General features: G+C 36.7%; 1 protein-coding gene across 2 annotated transcripts in view; it reads left to right on the top strand.

Moving 5' to 3' along the window:
- The first annotated feature begins 593 nt into the window (after positions 1-593).
- Positions 594-21,010, top strand: part of Tk (Tachykinin) — a 556,450-nt gene continuing 536,033 nt past the window's right edge. For both annotated transcript variants that reach the window (XM_071595119.1, XM_071595118.1), the window contains exon 1: positions 594-1,140. The gene's annotated coding sequence lies outside the window, so the exon portion shown is untranslated. The remainder of the gene's footprint in view (positions 1,141-21,010) is intronic.

Here is a 21,010-nt window from a genome sequence, read left to right as displayed (position 1 = left end):
CCGGACACTGCGGTGGTGTGTGTGTCCAGGGATGCGAGATGGTCCACGCGTGGGTGGAAACTGGATGGAAGAAGGTTTGTGGGTGGTGGGAGAGGCGTGGGCGTCGGGAATGAGGTTGGAGGGAGAGGATTCAGGAGTGAATGGGGTACTGCGTGGGTAGAGACGGTCCCACCGGCTGACGGAGTAGGGATGTCCCGGGACCTTTCCCCACGCAGTGGGGGCGGAAGAAAAGGGGAGGGGGGGTCGGTAGGATCGTACACCACGGAGGAACATCTTCTTCCACCCCCACCAACACCATTCCCCCTTCTAAAACTCTCGCGAACCCCGCCACCACTCCGCGGGGGGCGTCTTCCTCCACCCCGCGACGGGCACCCTGACCAATGGGGGAGGATTTCATCTCGCCCGCCTCGTGACGTAACTCCCGTCCGAGGCTCCCGATTGGTCCGACCCCCACCCCGCTTCCCGGCCTGCGTTGGCGATCGAGGAAGGGGGTGTGGGGGGAGGGACACCCCATCGGTGGCGGCGGTGGGGGGAGGCGAGGGGGTTATGAAAAGCGACTGGGGACCGAGGCATCCTCCGACGTTGCGCTCTCTCCGACAGTCTTGGTCGCGCGGAGTTCACGGAGTGACACGCGAGCGCTGGCGACAGGACCGCCGCGACTAGACTTCCAACCCGCGCGCGGAGGAACGGGAAATCAGAACCTTATAAAACAGCCTGAGCTTTTTTCAGTTTGCTGTTCGACAGCTGCGTTTCTCGAAGGGACCCGAGGCCAGAACGACCAGACTTCCTGCACGCGCCAAGACTTGTTAATCCTTTAGTCCCATAACTTCTGGGCGGGTTGCACCGTCAGGTTCTATTTATTTTGGGGGAATGCGTTGAAATTCTTTTCAAGTTCTGATATATTTTTCTCTCTCCCTTCCTCCCCGTGAGCGCGAGACTATAATATTTTTTTAATTTTCACCGTAACTTTCCCATAAAAATCCCCCTCGTCAAAAACAATTCCCATCAATTTTTCTTCATATTAATTCTTTAGATTTTATTTCGGACCTTTCTCGCGGAAGGAAGGTTAAACTCCAAAGGAAAGAAGCTCAAGGGGAAACATCTTGACGACCACGTATCCGGAAAAGGTCCCGACCAAAGGTGAGGAATGTTTCGTTGTTTCATGCTGGCAGCATTTATCTTGCTTGTCACCCAGCCTTTCACTCCTTTTTTTCCCCTTTCTCACTGCACAATATCTTTTTAAAAATGCCTTTGAAACAGCGCTCACTGGATGGTAAAAGTTTATCGGGGTGATGCTATTTTTTAGCCAAGTAGGTAGAATAGAAATAAAAAGTTTCAACGTCCATTAACGGCCTCGGAAAGGCATTTCATATGATCTCCGCAGAGTGCGAATTTCCACCCACGCAAAATTTTTCTCTTCGTAATAACATTTACCTAACAGGGAGAAAATATTATTTAGTCAGCGATATCTTTTGCTTCCATAGAATTTTTCTTCAGTAACTCTGAAAATATTTTTTCGATTGCAATAGTGTGAAACCCATACACGCTTCTGATAAAAATTACATCGCTTCATCGCTTCTGATAAAAATATAATTATGGTATTATATTCCTGTCGTACCTCCTATATGTGTTCCTGTCTCCGTACATCAATCATGGTAGAGAATAATTAAATTTCCGAATAATGTAATATTTAATAGGCTCTAATATTTCATCGGAGAGTTTTTCCAGGTTTAATATATACAGCGGACGTGGAGTATACAAACACTACTTTATGTCACTTATTTATATTTCGTAAAATGTTTTAAATTTTGTATTTAACCTTGTATGGTTTGTATTCAGGTTCCTAAAAACTATTTGTCTGCCGTATTGTATGCACACTGATTAATAGGCTAAAATTGACCGAAAATTTTTAGACGAGCTATCAAAGTTGTTAGCAAACTTAAAAACATAAAAAAACAGACAAGTTACATAAATTTTTACATTTTCTGAAATTATTTTTTTGATTCACTAACTTCTGAAATCGGTAAAGAAAATACTTTGTTCTTCCACACATTTTATATTATTCACGACCTAGGTTTCGACTTGCAAAGTCATCATCAGGACCTGATGATGACTTTGTAAGTCAAAACCTAGGTCGTGAATAGTAAAATATGCGTGGAAGAACAAAGTATTTCCTTTTCCGTTATAAATCGCTTCCACAAAGTGACGTCTCAAACCATTCTAACCTCTCAAATGTTGTATCCAGTTTTTAAACGATGGTCAGAAATTTAATTTAGTTATAAACATCACTTTTTACCATTTGGGCAAAAATTTGTTTGCCTAGTAAATTGTTATTACCATAATTCCTGCTTCGAAAGTTATATTTGTGTAACATTTTAATTGATTCTTAATCAATATTGTTGCAAAAAAATCGACCATGATCAAAATATCTTTAATGAGACACAATATGGGAAAAAAATTCTAGTTTTATTAATTTTAACACCTTCCGAAATAACACAATAAAATCTGAACGAAATGCCTGTTTTAATATTCCCTCATATTTCCAAATTTCTTAAAAGCTAGATTTTTCCATAGCAATAAAGATAGAGACGTGGATTACGCCCTTGTGACGCAGCATTTTGGTGATGCGATTAACCTGCGAGCCATGGTTCCCCGAATAGGGTGGGGCGGTGCGGGAGACGGAGGGGACGCGAGCCGCAAGGCGATTCCGCTGGTACTCCAATAACTCGTACGTCATTGGAACACGTTGGTGTTCACTCAATGGCCCAGGTCAAGAATTAAATCTTACAGCGTATCTGCTACTGGTAGCCAACTTCCTGATTGGGATTAATTCGTTTGAGAATGCCATTGCGGAGTAGAAAAAATAGAGCTTCTTTCCCCTCATGACGTACCTTTGTGCTTTGCCATCACTGAAGAAGCAATCAAGTACTTGTACTGATATCATCATTCGTAAAAATAAGCACGCGGTTACGGAAGAATATAAAGTAAACTTGTTTTTATTAGGAAGTCATACCTACTCATGGCATTTCCCATTAATTTCATTCGTTTGGATATGGAAAAAAGAGGGATTTCTTGCACAAAATTAGTTGGTACTGAATTAACTAGATCGAATTTTCTATCTATTGTGTAGTTGTAGTAATGCAAACAAGAAATTTTGACCAATTCGACGGGATTGAGAACAGTTCAGTTCAGTATAGTAGAATATATCCGTTATAGTATATCCGTTCAGTATAATAAAAAAAACCATGTGCATTGAGTTTCAAAATTTCATTATTGTCGGCGTGATTGCAATCGTCACTCTTTTTATTTTGACAGTCGGCCTAAAAATGCTACGATACCATTAGTTTAAATTGAAAAAAATCAAAGTTCATGTGTTATATGCAACTCTACAAAGAGATATCGATCAGTAAAATCCAATGCTTCAGGGAAATAAATTCAGGCATACCACTTGCAGACTTTACTTTGTGGACAGGATCACATTACTTAAACATGATTTAAACTTTTAAAGAGGATTTCTTACGATTGATGGGATATGAAGGTATTTGTTACCGTAGTACATAATTATTTCTTTGATTGTTTACTTAAAATTGATTTTTTACGTAACTGCTGTATCGAGGAGAAAATGTAGCGTCTTAATTAATATCTCACAAGTCCCTACTGTGTAAAACTCAGTTGAGACTCCGTTGGCCAGCAGAAAAGAAATTTCAGGTTCAATTTATGACTTGGTCCATTTACAATTAGCTAACATCAACGCACGTATTATTTATTAGGGCTCGGTATGCTTTGATCTCGAGAGCGGCGCCCGGGGAGGCTTGCCATCTCGCATCCCTCCATTCATACTGCGCAACATTGCCTCAGTAGGCATTGGTACTCGGATCCCATGATAATGGATCACTGAAATTCCCTCAGGGAAGCTTTTTTACGGCAAAAAATCAAAACTACGTTTTGATAGAATTAATACACATTTATACGCGCATAAAAGTTGTGAAAAAAAAGTATGTTGACTTTGCTACTGCCAACTCCGCCGCGCGTAACTAAAAGGACGGAACACGTCGAAAGAGCAGTACCGAACTTCACATGTGTTGAACTATGTTTCGACTGATGCTTGAGTTGCGGTGAGCGCAGAATATTTAAAAAGAGGCGGAAATAAGGCACGGTAGAAAGTGGGGGGGCTAAGGTTCCTTCTTATGATGAAAACGGATTCTTCGGGCGACTTTGCCGTTGAAATTAATTATCTGGACGAGTGTCCACAATTGGCAACTTTCGCCGGTAACTGAGGCAACTCGGTCACAAAAATACTTCTAAACCCATTTCATTCGTGATAACTTGTTCAAATGAAGTGCTTCATTTCTTAGATAAATTCATTACTCTTAGAACGATGAATGTAATGGTTTGTTTTGGGGATGACTTTAAGTTGTCTGCTCTTAGCAATAATGAAATTTGCATAACAATAATAGGAGTTATCCAAGTTAGTTTGTCGGGCCAGGTCTTGAGTAATGTCGAAGTTCAACGACTTCGAGACCTTTATGAATAAGCTCTTTTGTTTCCTTTGATTAAGAAAGAAAACCCCTTGATGTACTCTTACGTAAAAGAATAAATAAAAACAGAAAAATAATTTATGCTCTTAGCATTTAAGGGATACTCAGTGAACAAGAATGAGGAGAGATTATAAGAAGCTGTAGCACGTTCCTATACCTAAAAAATATATTTCATACTACTGATTTCTGGAATGTTCTCTCATTTAAAAAAAGCGACTGCCATGGACAACGCTTCTCTCTTTTGCTCTCCTTTACCAAGCGTTAAAATATCATGCTTAAGTTTCATTAAACTAATATTCGATTGGCGTTAATTATCAATGAATGTGGACCATGATCGAAGAATCGGTTCGATATCAACAAAATGTTTTTGACGGGATATTTTCTGAAGGCATAGTTGCGACTTTGACGAGGCATAACTAATAAATAATAATAGGTCACAGACATTTTGATTCAGGTGTTTTATTGGGCCGCGTTTCAATCACGACGTTACGAAATGAAAATTCATACTTTTGCTCAGCTGTGGGTACCCGCAATATTATTCAACACTGGAGAAAAAATATATGCAAAATATTTTGATGAACACTGACCATGCCTAAACGAGAAAAAAACTGCGTCCGTTGTAGAAGCTCATTTACCTGTGACAAATATGATTTCTCCGTTATTTCCTCGCATTTTCACTTCAGGCTATCAATCATTTTGCCCTGCGTCAAAATCTTTTGATCGTGCAATTTGAACAAGTGTTTTGGTGTCACAGATAAAACTAAACGCCTTAAAAATATCATCATTTACTTTATTTACACCTACCTGTTCAAAAATAAGGCTATGTGTTCTTAGCTGGCGCACTTATACTGGATAATTTCAATTCCCAGTTGGCATTTATCAAAATTTGCAGCATAAACTGGCCGAAAATTGAGTTTTGTTTCGTATTGAATGTACCGCCCAAAAAGCAACTGATACACTAAACTACACAGGAACATTATAATAAAGATAGATCGTCGTCTTTATTTGAAGCGAGTTTGAGACTATAGAGTCTCCTATTTCACCTAACCCATAAACATACCAAAAAACACCTAAATATAAAATAAATAGGAAGGAGTAAATTCCGTACCTGAAAAGCATCAAATACTCGATAGCATCAAAAATAACACTTTGGCCATAGGGAAGCTTTTATGGAATGCGAGGGTAAGTCAATAAATAGCTCGCAAAACCGGATAGAGCCATTAATAATCAAACTAACTTCCTGAAATTTATTTCACTTTTCTGCATAGTCATCCTGTACATTCAGACATTCATTGTTTCTCTATATAAATCCATGATAACCCATAGCGAAGACGTGCTTTATTTACTGTCGCAGCCAACGAATAACCTCTTCATTCTCAGGCATCATCATTTTCAAAACTTCGGCCAGCCAAATGATTTTTTAGGGGTCCGAACAGATGAAAATCACCGGGGGTTCAGCCGAGTGGATGTTTCAAGCGTCCCCAATGAAATGTTCGTGACAGCTCCTGTGTTTGTCTTGCTAAAGTTTGCGACTGATTTATTCATCTGTTGAAAAATTTGCAGTTTAAGGGTTTATACAAATAATTACAAACGTATTTTGATATCGCCCGCATTCCATCAGAAAAAAACAACTACACAATAACGTCCGCTCCGTGAAACATCCTTGGGAATAATTTCGGGGTCAAAGGGAACCCTATATTCCGGGAAACCTATAAGCAAAAGGAAATGCCGGAGAGTACTGACTCCCATTCTTACGAATCAAAATGGGCGAAGGCCTCCAGTGCACTAGCGGCACGGTAATCTCGGCGCCGCGACGAGCCGTCCGGATACGCGGCGAACGGTTAGCTCGGGGTAGCGCGTGAATGTATTCAAAGCAAGGCCACCGAAATGCTGTTCCAGAGGAAGCAGGCAGAGAGGAGGAAAGAAAGGGACGAGGGGGGGGGGGGTAGTAGCCAGGGTGTCTCCTTTCTTAAAAGTTAATTTTATTTCTTGTTTAAATCGATATGCTTAACGACGCGAGGTCAGGAATCCCCCTTCCTAATGGCGTGCTCCGTGTGCCTCAGGAGTGTTTTCTCCCAGAGAATAAAAACAAAACTTAAAACAAATTAACTAAAACAAACGTGGAGACGTGAAGGAGAGCCAATTATAATTCTCCAGCGGTTTTTTCATGACGGCTCAAGCGGAAATCCGAGAAGAATTGTTCTCACCTCGGAGACGAAAATTCCGGGCAAAGTCTTCGCGACTACTGAACCAATGCGAAAAAAAATATATAACGAGACACGAAAAAGCGGAAGGAACCGAATTTTCGGCGGATACTCAAGCCACTTACCTCTAGTGCAAGAGAGCAAGCAATCTTAGGAGATATTCCCGCTCGATTCTGGTCCCAGATCACCTTTCATTCTATTTCGTCGGCTAGGTTTACAGAATCCGTTCCATCTGAGAGTAAACTTCATCAATCCATTGGAAAAATAGCATTCTATGGATTAGTGAGAGTTTATTATCTAACATTTCCACCAGATTTTCAGTTTATCGGAAGTGTTTATTTGCCGTTACATTTTAGAGAAAGATTAGCTCGGGATTCCCAAAGCTATCCTACGGAAATAATTCTTAACTAGGAGCGTTGGCCTCTAGTTTTATTGAGGATTCAGTGTATTCGCTCTTCCTCATTTCTCTTCTCAGAAGCTACTGGATAATCTTCATCAAGCAATAAAAGTACAGAAATATTGACTGTCAAGATTTTGTAGGCTTTTATTTACGTGCGAATTATGTCTTGCGCAAAATGTAGTCTCTCATTCTGGTGTAAAAATGACCGCTCTTTTCGTAGCCCTCTTATTTGAAACTGAAAGGAGTTAAACCAACTTGATGATGTCGACTGTTCAACAAAAACGGTCGTTTAAAAAAAATTCGGTGTAACATGCCAAAGTTTTTAATTTTTACAATTTATCATGAAGTTCCATAAAGTTGAACCGGGTACCATATAATTTTAAAATGATTTTTCTACTGAAAGGAACTATTTACTTGAAAGAGCAGATTATTTAACTTCATCGAGAAAAGAGCAATAAATTTTCCTCTTCTCACTGCTCTGGAACTAATGTTAACGACATATGTCATCTCTAAACACATGCAGGAATGTTAACGCCGGAGAATTGCTTAGGAAGTCACCAAATTTGCGCAATAATTTTCAAAGACCGTATAATACCTCTCTCCGTTCCGGTGAACTATGATGTTTGACGATATTAAAGTTGCGACTTTTCAAGAGTACTTATGAATTGAGGTGGTTAATCATTGATAAAAGGGTCATGGTACGGAGAAAATTCATATGATATAAACGCAGGGTTCACACTTGGATTAATTATACCGGTTTAATGAACTTTTTTCACGAATCCCTTTGAATTTAAAATACCTACTAATCTATTTTCCACTACGGCACATAACATCAGGCTTAAAAACTATCATGCGAGGTAGTAAAATGCTTTCTTTTTCTTAACAATTCTACCACAGCCATAAGGAGCCCCGATAAGTATCCCTGCTACTGCGAACGAAACATTTACCCAGGAGTAATATTCCAATTTAATAAAGGAATCATGAGAAACGGAAGATATTACGTTGATTTTTTCAGGACTAGGTATACATACTTGCTTCATATAATCGGTGAAATCTCTCACTTCTATCTCTTCGTAAACCAAAGCCAAAAGTGCGTGTATATGCTGAAATACTTTGTTAAGTTCTTTTGGATAGTTCATTTACACCCTTTGCCAGGTAAGAGAAGTTTAAAATTTTAAAGAATTCAGGTATAAGGAGGCTCCATAAAGGCGTTCACAGATTAAAAGAGTCGGGATTACTGCCCTAACCTTGGGTCTGAAAATCTGAGAACACGTACTTTTGAAGGAAAGCCTAAACGATGACCTGACATGAAAAAGCATTTCTCATTTTCGGGAAGATACGTTCCACGGGTTCGTTCATGAAATTATCACGGAAGAAATTCAGTTTTGAAAGGACTGTAATTTAATACTTTTAGTTAAATTGTTTAATTTAACCAAGACACAATGCGATACAATTATCGAATTTTACCCAAGAAATGGGGATGTTTAATAAAAAATGTAATCTCTAAAATAATAGTTTGCTGCAAACGAAAATATTTCGAAAATTTATACCACCTTTGTCTTTATCAGATCAATACTGCATTGGTTAAAATTTAAAACTCTCTAAGTTTTTGCAAAGTATTTTTGGAATTAATATACTTCAGAGTTGGTAAATTATACCTTTCGTCTCGATGATGATACGATTTTTCGAAAGCATGACCCGTTAACTATGCAAATAGTGTAACAATTTGCATAGTTCTTTGTTTTAATATCGTGGAAATTAGACATTTTTTAAATATATGCCATCTCAATAGAAGAAGGAAGTATCTTTCAAGATAGTTCAATTTGCCATTCTGTCTAGACAAAATCAAAAAATAAGACCACCCCGACGGGATAACTGGGAAATATTCTGGAATCGTATCAAGTTAATATATATGCGAGGACTTTGGATGTGTCTATATAGAGGGACGTTATTATTTCAATTTTCTACGACAATAATCATTCAATAAAAGTATTCTTAATATTACAGGAAGGTTTTGGACGGTCTTTAAACGAATATTTAATCTACATATGGCGAGAAATTCATCCTAATTAACATCATTTCCTTCCTCATTTCTTCTCACTTTCCGCCTGCCTTCGCGATTACTAAAAGTAATTCTCTTCTTTCCACTAACCCGCTTACTCAGCATTCTCCTAAGGACTTCCCACTTCCTATAAATATTTCCTCAATAAAATTTTCTCTGCCTTTTTCATATTTACCGTGACAGATTTCTTTCTTCGCCCATCATATTGAAAACCTTAGGTTTATCTAGCTGTCTTTCTAACTTATGTTCTCTATTCTTCGTCATACCCATTCCCAAAAGGTTCCAATCCACAATCGTCCTATTGCTTTAAAAACCAAATTTCAGATAGATAAAGTTTTACGCTATACGTATCTATCTTTCTTCACATTTTTCATAAGTGTAATGAAGTATCTTCTTTTTGTACGTGCTTACTTTGGTAACGCAAGTCTCATACTCAGGTTCCCAATAATATGCCCTATTCATTAAAAAATATTGCCGAAAAATATTAACTGCTGCATCTGCTCCAATTTATTCCGTAAAAAATTACGCATCTGTAGGGATAATAAAACAAAATATATAGTATTCGTTATTATTATTCCGGTTGTGGTCACTAGAAACCAGTTTTGTTTAAATTCTTATGGGTGACTGCTACGAATTATAGCCATTAAAAAAACATTATTTCCTTCTCCCTTAATTCAATCAAATCCATGCAATATTTCTATAGATATTCTTTAACTTCTCTCCTCTTCACTCACTTTCGCAAAATTTACATTTTCCTCCTCTTTGGTGAGCTGATATCGGATTACCAAGAGTCACAGGGTTCCATTCCTGAAAGATTTTCTTACGAGATAATTTCGAACGAAAACGTCCAAATGTGGATAGGATTTGAGCACTTGTCAAAATGTTGAGCGGAAAATGAAAGCGGAAAAAAATATTCATATATTTCCGAAATCTTTTAAAAAAGTTAAGGTAGGAATATTTGCTTAATCTTTCATTTTAATCTGTCGTAAAGTTATATTAGACAAGAAATAAGAAATTAATTTTTCACTTTAGTCATTTTAGCATAATTGGCAAGTGAATTTAAGACGGAATATGTTTCATTATTTGGAAACATTATTCTGATAATTTTTTATTTTTACCTTTGCATTATTCGACAAAGGTATTTTTTTCCATCCAGATAACAAGTATTTTTCCGCCGTTGACTGGCAATCGGGGGCAGCTATTACGATACGTTATTCAAAACCGAAGTTTGATAACGAGAATTATTTAGGAGCATTGAAAATGTAGAAGCCGGTTGAAACATAGTTCCCCTGAATGCAGGGGAGGAAAAATCTTGCAAAACATAAGATAGAGGGAGATACATGTAGATAATATTATTATTAACAGAAAAAATCACTAGTCGACCATAATATTCAATTTAGAAATAAAATTGCGACTTAATAATGTCAATTGAAAATATACCCTTTTAAATGATAAGGATTAAGTTTCATAAATAAATGTAAATATATTAATAATTTCCGTATGTCGTGCGCAAAGTTTATCTCTTGCAAGAAAAAATAAAACTATACATCGAAAAGATTTGAAGGATTTAAGTAAGGGTGGATATAGAGAGAAAAATGGAGTTTAGAATCCACAGAATTTTAAAGACAAAAGGACCCAGTTTTAACGAGCAAAATAATTGAAGAAAAATACTACAATATGGTTATCCTACTTATGCATTGAATTAAATATCTATAGTCGCCAAATAATATCTCACTTGTTAAAGATTACATTTATTCCACCTAATTTAATACAATCATACATTTGTGGGCTCGTACCATTATTGAAAATTCATGATATCTTTTCGGCACAAACGCTGCTGAGAATTAAAAACAGAAAAGTATCCTCTCTGCTTTCCAAATACGCATAAAATCAATCGAGAGATAAAGAGTAATATAAAATTGAAATTCACCCTCAGAATATATTTTGAGAACTTCTTTCCCAATATGCAAACCCATTCGCACCCCACAAATTTGCCGTGAAAAGGAAGCTAAGAAGCTGTAAGTATTTAAAAAAAATTAACACTGTTGAACTGGAAAGAATCTAGATCTACTTCACGGCCTTTGTGTCGTCACATTTCCGTGTAACTGGACTGCTAGGTCACCAACCTTTAAGAATATAATAACGGGGAATTCTTAGATGAAACACAAACATATCCTTCAAGCCATTCCCTCTCGGGGAAGACAAAGCCATTAAAGCCTTATCTAGGGCTGAATATTATATATTAATATTATTATTAATATTTTCATGAATTTATATCATAGCTAAATATTTGCATATTGTTACCTATTCGCCTTCGCCACTGGGGACTACACCCTTGTGACCCTATGCTCAAGTCATTAAATAAAAATTCGCACGTTTTGTTGCTATTTCGTGAAAAGTTTAGATCTATTGGTTACTTGCCATGATTAATTCTATTCTTAGTTTTCCTTCCGGACCTATATGGTGCCTCCCGATGGCATTGGGTTGAGCCGTCAATGACTTGACCCTGGGTTTTCATGGGACCGAACTGCAAGAGTTGAGAGAGTGCGCGTGCCCATCTTGGGAATTGAATCCGCGATATTTGTGCTGCCTGGTGATCACCTCGTCGATTTTACTGGAACGGTCCGTTATTTCACAATATATTTATTGAATTCACGGTACTCACTATCTGGATTTTTAATAAATTACATAGTGTAAATGTTATGTATTAATCAAAAGTAATTTATTACTAGAAAAGTTTGTTAAAATGTAGCTTACAAATTGAAAGTAATTACTATACGCAGTATGATTAAAAGGAAATTTTTGAATGAAGTGATCTATATTTGTTAAAATGTAACACGTTTATATCTGCACGAAACTCCCAAGTTTTTCTCATTAGCGTACAATAATTTACCCTTACTAGCATGATATCAATGTCGGTTATTTCTTTGCTTTGTGCTGACCATAGAATTATTAGCCCCATTTGTGTGTAAGGGGTACCATAATACAAGTAGAGCATATAAAAAGAGGTATCCGTTTATTTTAAATGAGGTGTTTAGCTGTTGACTACCCAATCAAATTTGCCAAAGTAATAATTAAAAAGAATACATGATACAAGCTAAAGGAATTTAAAAAAATGATACGTGGAAGTTAGCCAGGGAAAACTTTTGGACATGAACTGGAATGTAAATCACATTGCATAGTTAATGATCAGAAGTGTTGACCATGAACATAGAGTATGAGTAGGAAATAATGCAATATTTTCATAGTTAGGCAGTTATAATACACACTAATTTCTATTTGGTTAACACTTTTTACTAGCGAATAAAAAATTCAATTTCCAATTTTGAACATGCCGATTAATTTCTCACAGCAAATTCCCATTAAATGACACCATCAGGCATACAGTCTTACAGTATCCATTACGGAATTTCCTCCTGATTTTCTGAATTTATTTAGTTCAATTAATTTAGGTATAAGTACTTACTCATAAGACTTACAAAGCACCAGCATCGTCGACCTAACTTTTTACGAGTACCCCGAAATGAAATATACAATAAAGCTATGCAATAGAAACCTTCCGAGAACTCGTTAGACACAAAACTATCGGCTTATATTTAATGACTCTATGAATTGATGGTGGGACAAGGTTCCAATATCAAGCTATACCCAGATATTTTCTTATTTTTATTATTTTAGTACTCTGTAAGCCACCGCTGGGGTGTGTGGCATGGGGTGAATACACACCAGACTAATTTTGACCCAAATATCACCCTACCGCGGTCGGTTCTATTCTGATTCCTTATCGTTTGTGGAAAAAATGACATCTTAAATGTATCTCTTCAACATTTAATATCTCTAATTTTACTGAGATGATCTCTCCTACCGAAACACGATGGGTGTAATAATACATTTTCAATATCACTGCTAAGGAGACGTCCTTCCAATTAATGCAAAAGATATAATCTGTGATATAACCTTCGCTCCGTGAGTGATTCCCAGGGAATTTAGGGATGTTATCTCATTTCTAAGCAAAGCTAAGGATTATTTTGCCAAAAACCCTCATTGTTAACGTATCTAAATATACTTAAAAGATTTTTAACGACAGAAGACAGTAAAAGTGCTCCATATATCTATATTTTCTTGCTGTAAACATGGTATCGCCGGAATAGTAAATATAACGATTTCTCGCATTTATCGAAACATCGGTTCTCCATTCCGATTTTCAAGAAGTAATTCCGCAGTGACGCATCATGTAATTGATGGAATGCTTACTTTATCGCTTGATAATCAAATATGATAACAATATGACCTTTAAATACACATCAATTTCATAAAATGGTGAGATGGACTAATCTTGCTTGTCTACCTAAAGAATGACGGTTGGGATTTCCAAGAATAAATTAAACAAACCTTGTTTCCGTGGATGCTACGGACAGGTTCATCTTGATAAGACTAATTTAACTCGACAAGCAGAAAAATGGTACCTATCGCACTCTTTTGGGGCCTCGAAGTGAAACTTTTTGCAATCTAATACTTATGTTCTCCTTGGATTATTATTTCAAAATCTCCAGTATTGCTCAAGCAATACTACTTTCAATTAGCATAGATAACTACAAAGTACGAGTCATCGTTTTGTACAGTCAAATTCGACAGTGCAAGACAGAATGTAACTTCCTTAATCTCCTACTCACGAAGGATAGCCTCCACCATAAGTCCTCCTTCTTTCTTCATAAGCAATGGAAATTCGGACATTTAAGAATTATCAACATATGAAAAAGGCTAAACTGTGTCTGAATTAATAAATAAACTGCAGAACCATGATTTGCCTGTCACTGAGAAAATAGCTATGAATCTATCGTATGAGTACATCGCATTTAAAGAATGTAATAGAAAAATAATGAAATGAATTATTTAAACAAGGCAACGAAATGAAGACCTTTAGGATTAAAAAATCATAAAAATAAACCCTTTGTCATTTTAAAGTAATTTACCACTTAAGGTCCGCTTTTGGATGGACACAGCTACCAAATAATTAATTACCTGGTCTCTCCTAACAAAACACAACCCAACATCCTATCCTACTGCGAGCCCCTCTTCATCTCCGAATACTTCCTTCTTCCCTTCATGCCATTCAGCATCCCTATCCTATCATTTTTTGTTTGCCCAACATTCTCCCCTCTACCAAAGTCTTAAACACCCCACTGCCGCTCAATATGCTTTTCATCCATTTTTTTCTCTCCTTATGATTTCTACCTGCAATCCCCTCTCTTCCCAAATCACCTTCTCATTTGTTTTAATTTCTGTGCACTTAATCTCCGATATCATCCTCCACATTCATACTTCAAAAGCCTTCAATCTACACCTATCATTCTGCTTCAATGGCCATATTTCCGCCCCATACATACGCCGATCAAGAATTTTCGAGGAAGAATATTTCTTCCACACTTATTCGAATAAATATCGATTAATATATTCTCTTCTGGGAAAAACAGCACTAAACTTCATTAATATTATACGATTTAAATTTTCCAATTCCGGTTTAAGTTTAAAATCAGGATTTAAACGAATAGTTCATTAATTTCTTATAAACTTAAATTTGCCGAAAGCTTCGAATCTCAGCTCGACAAATATACATTGCTAATCATAATTTTTTAGCCATCTTGAATGGTATTTCTTTAACAATACTCTGATTAAATTTTGGGAGCTTAACCGAGACAAAAGTGGAGTCTCTCGGATAAAAGAAAAAAAAACCGAAAACGCAACCAGAACATTCCCATTTTACCACGTATCAGAAACCTTCAACCATGCGAATCACTCTCCACTGGGGTATAATCCACTGAAAAAAAGTCTTGTTAATGGAGGGAATCGAAAGAGGTCAATTTTTATTTTCTACGCATAAATAAAAAAAAACCGTCAGCACGCTTTCCCTTCCCCAAAGAGTTCTAACACACCTGAATCGCTCCCCGTCCTCGCCGCTCAAGATTCGGGAGACACGCGATCTACTCGGTATATACCTCTTTGCTCGCGTACGGTGCGGCACGCAATCCCAAAAGAATCCGCCATCGGTCGTTGGTTGTGAGGGGATGGAGAGAGGGGTGGAGAGAAAAAAGGGACGCAAAGAAGGGGAGATGGCGATCGCAAGGCGATTAAACGCTGACCCTTAATCCGCGTTCCCATCTTCCCACACGCGGCGAACCTCGGGCTGGCAAAATCCTCTCGGCTAGGGCACGGACGAGTGCCCGACAAAAATATACGGTGAGCGGTGAATTTGAAGTGCGAAAACAAGAATTAGACGACGATACTGAGCCAAGGATATAGGTTTCTCTCTCCACGGCTGGAACGGGGATTCAACAGCCTTCTTAGTGATGCAATAGGGGGTCAAAAATGTTCCAGTCGGCAATGTTACGGTGCACCCTTGAAATCGGTCCCAAACAGTGGTGACAGAAAATACCCTATCGGACTCACTGCGAAAGGGCTACAATGGTGAGGTTTTAAATGTATATGCTCATGTAATTAGATACACGTAGAGATGGTATACCTAAAAACAGAAGTTATCTTTTACCCCGTACTTTCCTGGGCAGAAAGTGGTGAATAAAGGGGCAAAAAAACGAGCACAGTATTTCTAACTATCACAAACTTAGTAAGGCAAGTTAATCGGAAAAGAAAATAATTGAACAAAAGAATAAGGCATTGGGAGGAATCTTTATTTGTAATTTTATTTCAATGGCGCCATATACGTTATCCGATCATTTTGCATGCACGTGTGTTTAAAGAAATAAATATACAATGGGTTTGAAGATATCGGATGACGAAATTTCATGTGTCTGCTTCATTAAATTTTGTGAAATTGCATCAGCAATTGAATACAAATTTGATCATTTGTATTCAAATCTCGCCAAGCAATATTTTGGAGTTTTTATTTATTTTTTGATTCCTTTAGCATAAGCTCAATTGGTTCAATCTGAAAGCCAAAGAGTGCAATAGTTTCATCAATCCAAAATTAATATTAGCAGCAGTGGAATTCATTGGGCTTTATTCCTGTTCCTCTACTCGACTACGCAAAATAGTCAATGATCTTTCACATTTTTAGAACGCATATTTGAAGCGTTTGGTATTATTTTTTTCATATTTTTTATCTCACACTGAATATCTTAGTACATTCTCATTTGAATTTCTCTAAATGGGTCAAACATACTGAAAAACACCTAAATGCTAATAACAGTCCTAATGTTCATATAAAGGAGCAAGAGATGTCATTCTGTCAATGCACTCGATTCTAGAGAAGTCTATAAATGAGCATAAAAATGTTTATTACTATTATTTATTTGGTAAATAGCTTCGATACAGGGAACTTTTAACTTAATTTTGAATCTACAGGAAGAGTAGAAATAAATTGTAATGGCATAGGGATAATATTTTTAAGTTCTACCAGTACTTGAAAGGCAGTGAAACTTTATCTACTGAATATAGGTATGTTTAAGAAGTCATAATACCAGCGTCAAAGAGTAAAAAAACTAATGGGATAAAGACTAACGAAAGTTTTATATAGTGCATTAGGTTTCTTTTACCCTCGCAAATTTGGCTAGAGATATAAATATTATGCTCAAAATGTTGTCAAAAATATGAAAAAAAACTGAAAAATAAATTTGATAAAAACTGAAAATATGGTAGTTTTTAGAAAAAAAGAAACAACCTTCGGTGGATTAAATGAAGGAAAATTGGAGGATACGTCAAGTAGAATAAATCTTATCTGGAGAGATTATTCACAAGTGCGAAGAAATGCATCATTGACGTGAAAAGGAGGCCCCTTTACAAGAAAATCATACGGAAGTGACAAGAATGTATTGGAAAGCAAATACTTGAACTTAAACTTTAGAAAAAATTCTCAAAAGATTTATAAGGTGGACGTTTTTGTATGGAATTGAAACTTGGACGGTGAGAAAGTGAGAATGCCCGTTGAAAGCAATAAAAAATATGAATTTGGAGAATAGGAAAGGATACGAAGCTGGAGGAATATGGAAGGATACGTTGAAGTTCTAAGGGAAGATAAAAAGGAGAGGAATACGATAAAAGAGATCAAATTTGCTGGCCATGTTCTGAAGGATAAAAAAATTCTAGGAAATGTTGAAGGAAAAGTCCCCGAAAGAAACGGAAGAGCATCGCCTAGAAAGAAATTTCTAGAATTATGGGTGCTACAACATATAAGAAATAGAAAACTTCAGCAATATGGCTGCAAAGGAAGGGTACTGTTCTTATTAAAGAGCGATGAATGTTTGTACAAAGAAGCCACACCATCCAAGGATGATAAATAAACTTTCTTACTTCATAACCGTAATCTTCTTCAGCACATGCCTAGATTCCATATGAAGCTGCTTTAGTGGCAACCTGGCTTCATAAACCCACAGAAATCAACCCAAAGATAGGTTTGATAAGTATGGGTAGAGATCACTCAATACGTTATTAAGCTCAGCGGCGTGGAAAACTGACTACGGAAATGGAAAAAAAACACGCTTACAGATTTGGACAAGCACTGAGAGTTCGGTACATTGAAAGACAGAGTAATGGAAGGACCTTAATCCTTTCAAATCTTGAATTTTAGGATACTATCCCGGAAAACTGACCTGGATTTCTTTGTTAAAAGTAAGGTAAATTATTTTTTCGATCTATTTTAGGGACATTTTTTTCAAAGTATTTCAATGACGAAACGAGTCACCATTTTTTCGAAAGCACGCATTCAAAATCTCTCAATCCAGAGACACGGATTCATTACTCGCTCGGGTAATGTAAGGGATTTATTCCTTGGTCGCTTTCACATCCAAACCATGGAGAGAGCGAATGGAATTCAGACCTCTAAGTGAGCGATTTCGTACTGGGAGAAAATTCCTTTTGAGAGCAATCGAGGGATTAGTATCTTGGAACTACGCTCGGCCCTCGGATCTCAAAACTTGTGCTTCATTAAAATGCATATATCCCAAAAGAGGGGCCAGGGGTGGTTTCGGTGCCTTTTCTTCTTTTAGCGAGAGATTGCAAAAAACGTATGAACCAAAAACCCTTCGACCTTTACCCTTGTTATGCAACCATTACCCGTCACAGAACCGCACACACGACGGACTGCGAAATTCGCAACCAATTTCAATACCGAAGTGGGTAGAGTTAGATGGATTATTCTCTTTCTATAGAACAGAAAACTTGGTAAATGCTTCTCAAGGGTAATAGTTGAGTTTGAGACCATCCCTCTGTCATAAATTTACCGTGTAGCTGTAGAAATTCGTACTAGGCAATGTAGCGAGCCACAGGTCGACAATTATGCTTACAAATGACCGTAGAAACTGCCATATAGGGTGCAAGGTACATGACGCAATGGAGCACTTTTTAGAGACAATTGATGACGAGTATGAGACGTGCCTAATGTCCTTCAATATTGTGATCGCTAACCGTGGGATGGGAACAAGGTTTCCTTGAATAAACATATTCATCACTGCATTTTCCATAACTTCCAAATTTGATCAAAGTATTACAACTTCCGTTAGAATTTTGAATTCTTTCCCTGAAACGGGTAGCCTCTATCCTGCCAGATAATAATCGTATGACGCTTTCTATTCGTTTGCAGTAACTTATGTACGAAAGGGTATTTGTTTTCGTCATATAACCAAAAATAAGGAAATAAGGATAGAGCAGTGGTAGAGAGGCACAGCGAGGAATGGAGTTGTCCCAAATGTTAATTGAAACTGGGAAATAAGTGTTTCAATGGAATCTGGAAAATAAGTTAAAGAAAAATGTTCGCAATTCCCAAGGCGGTTTCATAGGTAAGATGGGGGGGGGGGATTCGGGCAATGGCGTCTGGAAGTTCTGGTGCTTTGGTAGGCTCTTCAATGACAGCAGGATGCTTAGAAACTGACGGGGATAGATCTAGTTATCGGCACAATAAATAAAACTGAATACGTAAAGCTATACATGTAAATATCTAAACCTATACAAAGCAGAGTATAGTTATAAATATATAGCTGAATATTTGAAATCGTATAACAACTCACTCAAAAATATATCAACAAAAAATGTTAATAAGATGAATGGACAAAGTTCAATTGAAGGAAGAGAGGAGGGAAAGAGAGGTTTTTTTGCGAGAAAGTGGAAAAGAAGAGAAGGGGATGCTGAGTATGAGTTTGCAATATCAAAATTAACATCATATTTGCAGTTTATTTCAACGTTCCATTCTTGTATTTCCATTTCAATAAATTATTGTCTTGAATGAGGAACTAGGAATCATTTTCAACGAGCAGGATCACGCGTAACCGAAATTCTTGTACATATTGGAAATTCGGGTATAGCGAAAGTTAACTTAAAATTGATATCCGACAGAATTATACACGAATTTCAACAAACATACTATAGACAAGTATTGATCAATTCCAAGATACATGTGAAGGGGAAATATTCAATAATATACTATATCGAATTTATAATGCCCAATAGGTTTATTTGGGAAAGAAAACCTATCTCGTATTTCGGAAAGTATTCATTTAAAGAGAAAATGTGTCTTAAATAGTTTCACCCGAAATTGTTTATTTACTGTCGCACTAACTTTAAAAGTATAAGTAGAGTACTCTATTGATATATATATATATATATATATATATATATATATATATATATATATATATATATATATATGTAATTTTTTGGCGAAATGATTTTCTCCAAATCACTTACTCTGGCTCATGAATGTGTTAAATACATTTTTCTTAAACTTTTACTTTTGAATTTTTTGAACTCATAAAATATCAGTCAAATATATTTAGATGAATGCAGGTACATATCGTCATTTTTCCTTAATACGAAATGTATCAAATTAATAAATTCTTTGACTCCCGTGGAATGTGTTTGGAGAAAATAATAATGAATTTCTATTGAGTCCAGCTTACACGTCTTCTTTTCGTGGCTCTTAGATTTTACTCTCCAACCTTCATGATACCTAATAATGGCGCTGATAAGAGAGCATTGTGGGTTTTCCTTGATATGAGGAGTGAATTATCATGTAGTGTTGTCAGTGGGATGGAAGGAAACAAATAAAGAATCTGAGATTACAGTTTATTTATAGCTGCATGGTATTGCGAGGCAAATGCTTTTTTAATGTTTTAACGTCAAACAATGCTTCTCACTTCCTTGTTAAACCTCGGCTTTGATTATTAGGTTTCATATAAAACCTCCCCTGTATAAAACTAATTAAAATCATAATTGCAAAGGATAGAAAAATGAAGGTTTTAAGTGATAAATTAAGAAAAATAAAATAATATCCACAGCAACATTTTTAACGAAGTGATAATGTCATGTTTTCAGACGTGAGTTTCGTTGTACGATTTACCAACTAACTGGGCCTGTTGGATCTTACAAATGCCTTATGAAGTAAAATGAGGATGATGATGTTTCTCTATTATTTATACCTTTTCTCTGTAGGTAAATGCAGGAAATACACGTAAATTAACCTTAAAATCAATAAATTAGGAAATTTCGTAGGGAGAAAGAGGTAGACAGTTGTGGGTGAAAATAACTGAAATACCTAGATAAATCTTTCCTTCGAGTACAAAGAAAATTACTAGTTATTTCCGATACTATATATGCATAATCTGGTTATCGACTTCTAAATAATTTCACGATGAGTCCTTTTTAGTTAGACCACTATAATTTTCCATTTTTTTATGTGACAATCAAATGTACTGCTATAGTTCAAAAGTACTGTCATAGTTTGACAATTTACATTGTCAACTTCACCATTCATGTTGAATAAACTCCGCATATTTTTTTAAGCTTTCAATCAATACATGAA

This window comes from Hetaerina americana, unplaced genomic scaffold (genome assembly GCF_022747635.1).
Source record: "Hetaerina americana unplaced genomic scaffold, ioHetAmer1.1.p SCAF_7, whole genome shotgun sequence".
Taxonomy (NCBI): domain Eukaryota; kingdom Metazoa; phylum Arthropoda; class Insecta; order Odonata; family Calopterygidae; genus Hetaerina; species Hetaerina americana.
Note: the sequence above shows the minus strand (reverse complement) of the source record. Positions and strands in the feature narration are given on the sequence as shown.